Source organism: Acanthochromis polyacanthus, chromosome 22 (genome assembly GCF_021347895.1).
Source record: "Acanthochromis polyacanthus isolate Apoly-LR-REF ecotype Palm Island chromosome 22, KAUST_Apoly_ChrSc, whole genome shotgun sequence".
In the NCBI taxonomy this organism is placed as follows: Eukaryota; Metazoa; Chordata; class Actinopteri; family Pomacentridae; genus Acanthochromis; species Acanthochromis polyacanthus.
This window is the reverse complement of record NC_067134.1, coordinates 8273731-8285348: the sequence shown is the minus strand read 5'-3', so window position 1 is coordinate 8285348 and position 11618 is coordinate 8273731. Positions and strand designations below refer to the sequence as shown.

General features: G+C 36.5%; 1 long non-coding RNA gene across 1 annotated transcript; it reads right to left on the bottom strand.

Annotated features, from left to right (window-relative positions):
- Nucleotides 1–10222: 10222 nt before the first annotated feature.
- On the bottom strand, nt 10223–11097 carry LOC127531780 (uncharacterized). Its single transcript, XR_007938870.1, has 3 exons — nt 10912–11097; nt 10744–10869; nt 10223–10533 (listed from the first exon to the last, which is right to left on the bottom strand). It is a non-coding gene; the product is annotated as an uncharacterized LOC127531780 (long non-coding RNA).
- Between the last annotated feature and the right edge of the window lie 521 nt (nt 11098–11618).

Here is an 11618-nt window from a genome sequence, read left to right as displayed (position 1 = left end):
ATTTATGTATAAGTAAAATATATTCAATATATATCTATGGGGCATTTAGAAAGAAAAAAATAAATGCAAATATATTAAAATATCTATAAAAATAAATATGTTTTTACTCATGCAAATATGTTGAAATATATAAGAAAATAATATTTTATATAATGATATATATTTATGTAAAAATATTAATATGTTTTATTTTCAGTATTTATTTGACTTTTAATTTGCAGATTGAGTTGAGCAGAAGTCAAATGTCTCCATCTAGTGGACAAAGTGTGTCCCTGCAGCAGTAAAACGCAAATCTGTTTTCTTTCCCTGTTTGTTAAGAATGAGCTGATAAATGTAGACTTTATGGTTTCTGACTCCTCTGGACTCAAGCATGGAGGTGGCGGTACCATTATTCTATCAGTTTAACTGACTCTAGTCTGACTTGGTTCTTCAGGTTCTTCATGGGTTTCAGTCAGGACTTTGGGGAAACCAGTCTGGATCCATTCTTTACCACTGACTGAATCATTTCTGACCAATTCTGAGTCACGTTTAACCATTTTTAAAGTCATTTTGGACAGACTTCAAGTCATTTCTTAGTGATTTTTGAACCAGTTCTGAATAATTTGGACACTTTTTAGTAATCTTAGACAAATTTGAGTAATTTTCAACACATTCTTAGTCATTGGGGGACAGTTTTAAAGCATTTGGACCAGTTTTACATAATTTTGAAGTATTATTAGATATTTGGGCCACTTTTTAGTCATTTTGGACAAGTCTGAGTCATTTTCAACATATTCTTAGTCTATTTTTGAGTCATTTGGAACCGATTCTTTTTGAGTAATTTTAGGCAACTTCTAAACAATTTTGAACCACTTCTTAGCCATTGTGGATGTGTTTTTGCCATTTTGGATCATTTTTGAGTTGTTGATTGTTGACTGGGGATAATAAACGTATCATGTCCAGGTATTAACGACATTTTACTAGTAGAGACCATGTTTATGATGGAAGCCTTCAGTTTGTAACGACTCCTAGAACCATTGAAACACATGAATCTTTGTCACAATAAAAACAAGCTGTATTTTAGTCCTTCCATAGATTTATTAAAGCTCCTCTGGTTCTTCTTTGACTCCTGTGGACAGAGTTGGTTCAGTTCCACTACATGTGTTGTCTTTCTGACTTGTCTCTTCAGGTTCTTGATGGTTTAAGTCCGGACTTTGGGGAGACCAGTCTAGAACCTTCATTCTATCCTGATGGAACCATTTCTTTACCACGTCTGATGTGTGTTTGGACTCATTGTCTGGTTGAAACATCCAACTGTGTCCAAGATCAACCTTCTGCTGATGGTTTTAGGTTTTTATCCTCCTTCTTCATTATTCCATTTACTTTGTGTGAAGCTCCAGTTCCACAGAGCATGATACTGCCACCTCCATGCTTGATGGTAGGTTTGGTGTTCTTGGGATTTAAAAAGTCTAAAACTCAACCAAGACACCCTGAAACCAGTCCTAAAAATGCTTCAAACCAGGACCAAAACCAAACCTGAACTACTCCTAAAAAAGTCAAAGAATGGTCCAAGAAAGTCCTAAACCAGTCCTCATCCAGGACCAGATCCAGAGGAGAATAAATCCTAAACCAACTTTAAATCACATCCGAAACCAGGAGAACCAAGACTGGAACCAAACATAAACCAGTCCCAAGAAAGCCCAGAACCAGTCCAACATCCAGTCTGAAACCAGTCCTAAACTGGTCTTATAAACCAGTAGCAAACCAGTTCTTAATGGATGATATAAACCAGTAGCAAACCAGTCCTTAATGGATCATATAAACCAGTACTAAACCAGCCCTAAACTGGTCTTATAAACCAGTAGTAAACCAGTCCTTAATGGATCTTATAAACCAGTAGTAAACCAGTCCTTAATGGATCTTATAAACCAGTAGCAAACCAGTCCTTAATGGATCATATAAACCAGTACTAAACCAGCCCTAAACTGGTCTTATAAACCAGTAGTAAACCAGTCCTTAATGGATCTTATAAACCAGTAGTAAACCAGTCCTTAATGGATCATATAAACCAGTAGTAAACCAGTCCTTAATGGATCATATAAACCAGTAGTAAACCAGTCCTTAATGGATCTTATAAACCAGTAGTAAACCAGTCCTTAATGGATCATATAAACCAGTAGTAAACCAGTCCTTAATGGATCTTATAAACCAGTAGTAAACCAGTCCTTAATGGATCATATAAACCAGTAGTAAACCAGTCCTTAATGGATCATATAAACCAGTACTAAACCAGCCCTAAACTGGTCTTATAAACCAGTAGTAAACCAGTCCTTAATGGATCATATAAACCAGTACTAAACCAGCCCTAAACTGGTCTTATAAACCAGTAGTAAACCAGTCCTTAATGGATCTTATAAACCAGTAGCAAACCAGTTCTTAATGGATCATATAAACCAGTACTAAACCAGCCCTAAACTGGTCTTATAAACCAGTAGTAAACCAGTCCTTAATGGATCATATAAACCAGTAGTAAACCAGTCCTTAATGGATGATATAAACCAGTAGTAAACCAGTCCTTAATGGATCTTATAAACCAGTAGTAAACCAGTCCTTAATGGATCATATAAACCAGTAGCAAACCAGTTCTTAATGGATGATATAAACCAGTAGCAAACCAGTCCTTAATGGATCATATAAACCAGTACTAAACCAGCCCTAAACTGGTCTTATGAACCAGTAGTAAACCAGTCCTTAATGGATCTTATAAACCAGTAGTAAACCAGTCCTTAATGGATCATATAAACCAGTAGCAAACCAGTTCTTAATGGATCATATAAACCAGTACTAAACCAGCCCTAAACTGGTCTTAAAAACCAGTAGTAAACCAGTCCTTAATGGATCATATAAACCAGTAGTAAACCAGTCCTTAATGGATGATATAAACCAGTAGTAAACCAGTCCTTAATGGATCATATAAACCAGTAGCAAACCAGTTCTTAATGGATCATATAAACCAGTAGCAAACCAGTTCTTAATGGATGATATAAACCAGTAGCAAACCAGTCCTTAATGGATCATATAAACCAGTACTAAACCAGCCCTAAACTGGTCTTATAAACCAGTAGTAAACCAGTCCTTAATGGATCTTATAAACCAGTAGTAAACCAGTCCTTAATGGATCATATAAACCAGTAGCAAACCAGTTCTTAATGGATCATATAAACCAGTAGCAAACCAGTTCTTAATGGATCTTATAAACCAGTAGTAAACCAGTCCTTAATGGATCATATAAACCAGTAGTAAACCAGTCCTTAATGGATCATATAAACCAGTACTAAACCAGCCCTAAACTGGTCTTATAAACCAGTAGTAAACCAGTCCTTAATGGATCTTATAAACCAGTAGTAAACCAGTCCTTAATGGATCTTATAAACCAGTAGTAAACCAGTCCTTAATGGATCATATAAACCAGTAGTAAACCAGTCCTTAATGGATGATATAAACCAGTAGTAAACCAGTCCTTAATGGATCATATAAACCAGTAGTAAACCAGTCCTTAATGGATCATATAAACCAGTAGTAAACCAGTCCTTAATGGATCTTATAAACCAGTAGTAAACCAGTCCTTAATGGATCTTATAAAATAAACCAGTAGTAAACCAGTCCTTAATGGATCATATAAACCAGTAGTAAACCAGTCCTTAATGGATCTTATAAACCAGTAGTAAACCAGTCCTTAATGGATCTTATAAACCAGTAGTAAACCAGTCCTTAATGGATCTTATAAACCAGTAGTAAACCAGTCCTTAATGGATCTTATAAACCAGTAGTAAACCAGTCCTTAATGGATCTTATAAACCAGTAGTAAACCAGTCCTTAATGGATCTTATAAACCAGTAGTAAACCAGTCCTTAATGGATCTTATAAACCAGTAGTAAACCAGTCCTTAATGGATCATATAAACCAGTAGCAAACCAGTTCTTAATGGATCATATAAACCAGTACTAAACCAGCCCTAAACTGGTCTTATAAACCAGTAGTAAACCAGTCCTTAATGGATCTTATAAACCAGTAGTAAACCAGTCCTTAATGGATCTTATAAACCAGTAGTAAACCAGTCCTTAATGGATCTTATAAACCAGTAGTAAACCAGTCCTTAATGGATCATATAAACCAGTAGTAAACCAGTCCTTAATGGATCTTATAAACCAGTAGTAAACCAGTCCTTAATGGATCATATAAACCAGTAGTAAACCAGTCCTTAATGGATCATATAAACCAGTAGTAAACCAGTCCTTAATGGATCATATAAACCAGTAGTAAACCAGTCCTTAATGGATCTTATAAACCAGTAGTAAACCAGTCCTTAATGGATCTTATAAACCAGTAGTAAACCAGTCCTTAATGGATCATATAAACCAGTAGTAAACCAGTCCTTAATGGATGATATAAACCAGTAGTAAACCAGTCCTTAATGGATCATTTAAACCCGTAGTAAACCAGTCCTTAATGGATCTTATAAACCAGTAGCAAACCAGTCCTTAATGGATCTTATAAACCAGTAGTAAACCAGTCCTTAATGGATCTTATAAACCAGTAGTAAACCAGTCCTTAATGGATCTTATAAACCAGTAGTAAACCAGTCCTTAATGGATCTTATAAACCAGTAGTAAACCAGTCCTTAATGGATCATATAAACCAGTAGTAAACCAGTCCTTAATGGATCTTATAAACCAGTAGTAAACCAGTCCTTAATGGATCATATAAACCAGTAGTAAACCAGTCCTTAATGGATCTTATAAACCAGTAGTAAACCAGTCCTTAATGGATCTTATAAACCAGTAGTAAACCAGTCCTTAATGGATCTTATAAACCAGTAGTAAACCAGTCCTTAATGGATCTTATAAACCAGTAGTAAACCAGTCCTTAATGGATCATATAAACCAGTAGTAAACCAGTCCTTAATGGATCATATAAACCAGTAGTAAACCAGTCCTTAATGGATCATATAAACCAGTAGTAAACCAGTCCTTAATGGATCATATAAACCAGTAGTAAACCAGTCCTTAATGGATCATATAAACCAGTAGTAAACCAGTCCTTAATGGATCATATAAACCAGTAGTAAACCAGTCCTTAATGGATCATATAAACCAGTAGTAAACCAGTCCTTAATGGATCATATAAACCAGTAGTAAACCAGTCCTTAATGGATCATATAAACCAGTAGTAAACCAGTCCTTAATGGATCTTATAAACCAGTGGTAAACCAGTCCTTAATGGATCTTATAAACCAGTAGTAAACCAGTCCTTAATGGATCATATAAACCAGTAGTAAACCAGTCCTTAATGGATCTTATAAACCAGTAGTAAACCAGTCCTTAATGGATCTTATAAACCAGTAGTAAACCAGTCCTTAATGGATCTTATAAACCAGTAGTAAACCAGTCCTTAATGGATCTTATAAACCAGTAGTAAACCAGTCCTTAATGGATCATATAAACCAGTAGTAAACCAGTCCTTAATGGATCTTATAAACCAGTAGTAAACCAGTCCTTAATGGATCTTATAAACCAGTAGTAAACCAGTCCTTAATGGATCTTATAAACCAGTAGTAAACCAGTCCTTAATGGATCTTATAAACCAGTAGTAAACCAGTCCTTAATGGATCATATAAACCAGTAGCAAACCAGTTCTTAATGGATCATATAAACCAGTACTAAACCAGCCCTAAACTGGTCTTATAAACCAGTAGTAAACCAGTCCTTAATGGATCTTATAAACCAGTAGTAAACCAGTCCTTAATGGATCTTATAAACCAGTAGTAAACCAGTCCTTAATGGATCTTATAAGCCAGTAGTAAACCAGTCCTTAATGGATCATATAAACCAGTAGTAAACCAGTCCTTAATGGATCTTATAAACCAGTAGTAAACCAGTCCTTAATGGATCATATAAACCAGTAGTAAACCAGTCCTTAATGGATCATATAAACCAGTAGTAAACCAGTCCTTAATGGATCATATAAACCAGTAGTAAACCAGTCCTTAATGGATCTTATAAACCAGTAGTAAACCAGTCCTTAATGGATCTTATAAACCAGTAGTAAACCAGTCCTTAATGGATCATATAAACCAGTAGTAAACCAGTCCTTAATGGATGATATAAACCAGTAGTAAACCAGTCCTTAATGGATCATTTAAACCCGTAGTAAACCAGTCCTTAATGGATCTTATAAACCAGTAGCAAACCAGTCCTTAATGGATCTTATAAACCAGTAGTAAACCAGTCCTTAATGGATCTTATAAACCAGTAGTAAACCAGTCCTTAATGGATCTTATAAACCAGTAGTAAACCAGTCCTTAATGGATCTTATAAACCAGTAGTAAACCAGTCCTTAATGGATCATATAAACCAGTAGTAAACCAGTCCTTAATGGATCTTATAAACCAGTAGTAAACCAGTCCTTAATGGATCATATAAACCAGTAGTAAACCAGTCCTTAATGGATCTTATAAACCAGTAGTAAACCAGTCCTTAATGGATCTTATAAACCAGTAGTAAACCAGTCCTTAATGGATCTTATAAACCAGTAGTAAACCAGTCCTTAATGGATCTTATAAACCAGTAGTAAACCAGTCCTTAATGGATCATATAAACCAGTAGTAAACCAGTCCTTAATGGATCATATAAACCAGTAGTAAACCAGTCCTTAATGGATCATATAAACCAGTAGTAAACCAGTCCTTAATGGATCATATAAACCAGTAGTAAACCAGTCCTTAATGGATCATATAAACCAGTAGTAAACCAGTCCTTAATGGATCATATAAACCAGTAGTAAACCAGTCCTTAATGGATCATATAAACCAGTAGTAAACCAGTCCTTAATGGATCATATAAACCAGTAGTAAACCAGTCCTTAATGGATCATATAAACCAGTAGTAAACCAGTCCTTAATGGATCATATAAACCAGTAGTAAACCAGTCCTTAATGGATCATATAAACCAGTAGTAAACCAGTCCTTAATGGATCATATAAACCAGTAGTAAACCAGTCCTTAATGGATCTTATAAACCAGTAGTAAACCAGTCCTTAATGGATCTTATAAACCAGTAGTAAACCAGTCCTTAATGGATCTTATAAACCAGTAGTAAACCAGTCCTTAATGGATCTTATAAACCAGTAGTAAACCAGTCCTTAATGGATCATATAAACCAGTAGTAAACCAGTCCTTAATGGATCTTATAAACCAGTAGTAAACCAGTCCTTAATGGATCTTATAAACCAGTAGTAAACCAGTCCTTAATGGATCTTATAAACCAGTAGTAAACCAGTCCTTAATGGATCTTATAAACCAGTAGTAAACCAGTCCTTAATGGATCTTATAAACCAGTAGTAAACCAGTCCTTAATGGATCTTATAAACCAGTAGTAAACCAGTCCTTAATGGATCATATAAACCAGTAGTAAACCAGTCCTTAATGGGTGATATAAACCAGTAGTAAACCAGTCCTTAATGGATCATTTAAACCAGTAGTAAACCAGTCCTTAATGGATCTTATAAACCAGTAGTAAACCAGTCCTTAATGGATCATATAAACCAGTAGTAAACCAGTCCTTAATGGGTGATATAAACCAGTAGTAAACCAGTGGTGTTTATTTTCTGACTTTACACATCGACTTTAATGAATTATTCCGTCTCTTCTTTCTGCTGCTTTTATTGTGAAAAATGAGAGCCCACTGGTGGAAAAGGTCCAACATAAAAGCGTGGGGGTGAAACGTGAACACCTGTGAGCTGAAATGAAATGAAAACAGAAGAGTTAAACCCTGTGATGGTATCGTTGGAGCGATAATGGGTTTAATCTGATGACTTCCACAGATGTTAGTCTGGAAGGAAAGAAGACGAAGAAGAAAAACCTCAATCTGGTTTTAATAATATAAGAAAAACTTTGAACACGTTTCACCTCCATCCATGAAGATTCATTTAAACAAATAAAACATATTTATTAACAACAGACTGTCATTTTACAGATTATATCTGATAGTTAATGTTTTATTAATCCATAAATTAATTATTTTTATTATTTCAGTTTGTATACAAATAATAAGGAATAAAATCACAATAAAAACTGATTTAATGATTCATTTATTTACATGTTAAGTATAAAAAATATATAACTCATCATATATATTTATATATTTCTGTTTTTAAAAATATATTTGATAGATTTTCATTTTTTTAAAACTACAAATAATATGAAATAAAATCACAATAAAAACAGAATTAATAAAAAAATATGTACATGTTCAGTGTAAAACAAACAAAAAAACATCCACATTAAAAAGTCTTTATTCACAAATATTTGTTCCTTTTTACAGTATTTGGTGGAAATTCCACAGTTTTTTAAAACTATATTCAATTAGCCAACAAATTTTACTGCTTTAAAACTGACCAAAAATAGTTGTACAGATATTTGTTATTTGGAAGAAAATTATTTATATTAAGTGAATAAAAATGGTTAATACTTTAATTCAAGTGTTACTTCACAGATTTATATTTTAATAATAATAAATCAATTACTTTATTTAAATCAGCAAAAAAATCTGTTATTTACAGATGTATTATACCAAAAACATGACAATAATTTGCCCAAAGTTAATATATTGTTTAAAATCTGTTGAACACGACTCTAAATATTCTGCAAAATTACTCTCAAGATGTTCAGAATGACCCAAAAAATGACTTAAAATCGTTTAAAATGTGAAAAAAACATTCAAAATGACCCAAAAACTGTTAAAAATGACTCAAAATATTTAAAATTATGCAAATTATTCTGCAAAAGTATCCCAAATGTTGCTCAAAATGACTCCAAATGTCAAAAACTAAATTAAAAAAATGATGCAGGTATTGTTTGAAATGAAAAAAAATGAAATCATTGAAATCATCATTCAACCTGTTCAACACAGGTCAAAACATTCTGCAAAAATAGCTTCAACATTGTTCAAAATCATCTACAAACTGTTCAAAATGAGTCAAACTGAATAAAACTGTGTAAATTATTCTTCAAAATGACTCCAAATCTCTGTTCAAAGTGACAAACCAACCAGAAACGACAGCATTTGTCCAGAATGACTCCAGCGTTTGTTGTTTTTTCGTGGTTTTGTGTAGATTTGATGAACCAGTGATGATTTAATGGCCTGTAGAGTGTGGAGCAGCAGCAGAGACGTTTCTGGTGTTTTCTCTGAAGCTTCCTCCTCCACATCTGGTCTGCTGCTCCACAGAACACAGACGGACCTCTGACCTTTAATATCCGCCCTCTTTATTTGCTGCTCGGTGCGTATTAAATCAGATATGCTGCTGCTCAACCTCCGTCTTCACCCTCGGCGACCTCAACCTTCCTCCTTCAGTTTTTCTCCTTCAGTTTTCCTCCTTCAGTTTTCCTCCTTCAGTTTTCCTCTCGCTGTCTGTCCACCTCAACAAGGATTAAAACGTCACAGGAAGCAGGTTCTGGTCTATATTAACGACCAGAGGGACAACTGGAGGGTAGAGCTGGACCCGAATATCTCGAATATCCGAATATTCGTTCGCTATGGCGGTATCCAGATATTAATTTTGGTATCTGAATATTCGCCCCCGGTCGGACGTTACCGGGCGGAACAAATATTCGGCGTTACTGTCTTCCCTCCGCCTTCAGCCCACATCGGCTCATCCCGTCCTGTGATCACATAAACATATACACATATGTCTGTGATCACCCTCTCCTCCCCCCAGACGAAAATATTCAGAGCTCGTCTCTTCACTTCGCCTTTGGCCCATTTCGGCTCATCCCGTCATGTTCGGCTCATCTCTACTCATCCATTCGTGTTTCTTACCACCACCTGAATGGCCGGGTTGCTGCCGACTCTGACGTCACGCTTCACTTTGTTGCATAAAGACAAGACAAGATGCTGAAGACCTCCGCTGTTTGGGAATTCTTCAGTTTAACTGAAGACAAAATGAAGACAAAATTTGGACCCGGGAGACCAGACGAACGGATCCGAATATTTGGGCCATCTCCGCCACAAGCCACCGCCCCCGTTAGACGTTACGGGGCGGAACGAATATTCGGATATTCGTCTTTAATAGGGCCCGAGTATTCGGAGGCCAGAAACCACTATTCGGGCCAGCCCTACTGGAGGGATGATAAGAAAGACAACTGGAGGGATGACTGGAGGGACGATAATAGAGACAACTGGAGGGACGACCTGAAGGAAGATCAGAGGACGATAAGAGAAACGACCAGATGGACGACAAGAGAAACGACCGGAGGGACGTAAAACTCTGTCCTAAATGTCTTTAACCTCGTCCTAACACTGTAAAACTCTGTCCTAAACGTCTTTAACCTCGTCCTAACACTGTAAAACTCTGTCCTAAACGTCTTTAACCTCGTCCTAACACTGTAAAACTCTGTCCTAAACGTCTTTAACCTCGTCCTAACACTGTAAAACTCTGTCCTAAACGTCTTTAACCTCGTCCTAACACTGTAAAACTCTGTCCTAAACGTCTTTAACCTCGTCCTAACACTGTAAAACTCTGTCTTAAACGTCTTTAACCTCGTCCTAACACTGTAAAACTCTGTCCTAAACGTCTTTAACATCGTCCTAACACTGTAAAACCCTGTCCTAAACGTCTTTAACATCGTCCTAACACTGTAAAACTCTGTCCTAAACGTCTTTAACCTCGTCCTAACACTGTAAAACCCTGTCCTAAACGTCTTTAACCTCGTCCTAACACTGTAAAACCCTGTCCTAAACGTCTTTAACCTCGTCCTAACACTGTAAAACCCTGTCCTAAACGTCTTTAACCTCGTCCTAACACTGTAAAACTCTGTCCTAAACGTCTTTAACCTCGTCCTAACGCTGTAAAACCCTGTCCTAAACGTCTTTAACCTCGTCCTAACACTGTAAAACTCTGTCCTAAACGTCTTTAACCTCGTCCTAACGCTGTAAAACCCTGTCCTAAAGGTCTTTCAACTCGTCCTAACGCTGTAAAACTCTGTCCAGAAGCCCTCCTCCCCTACATCCTTATCTTCTTTGGGTCTCGGCCTGCTGCTCTCACAGATTATCCTTCTTTCAAAAGACCGCAGATGCTTCGAGTGTCCTTGACTGTGGACGTCATTGAAGCAGCCGGATCCTGGGATCAGCGCCGTTCTCAGGCCCAGCTCGGCGTTGGGCGGTTTCACTCGGCCGGTCGCACGTGGCCTCCTCGAGAACCCGGCGACACCGAGACAAAGCCGAGTGGAGGCTCCACGCCGGGCGCCCGTCACGCTCAGTGGTCCGAGAGGAGACGACTGTCAGGATCCCTGGAGGTTCTGGTTCAGTCCGACCAGAACCACCGAACCAGCCAGAATCTGGAAAACACAAAGTGGAAATGACAGAAATACATCCAGACTGGATTTTAACATCATCAGATGAACCAAAACTCTAAATGACAGAAATGTGACCCAGATAATGTAAAAACCTGTCCAGAATAGCAAAATAAATGACAGAAAAGTGTTCAGACCGGATTCAAACATCATCAGATGGACCAGAACTCATCCTAAATGATAAAAATGTGAACCAAAAGAGTTAAGACTCCTCAGAAATTACAAATATTT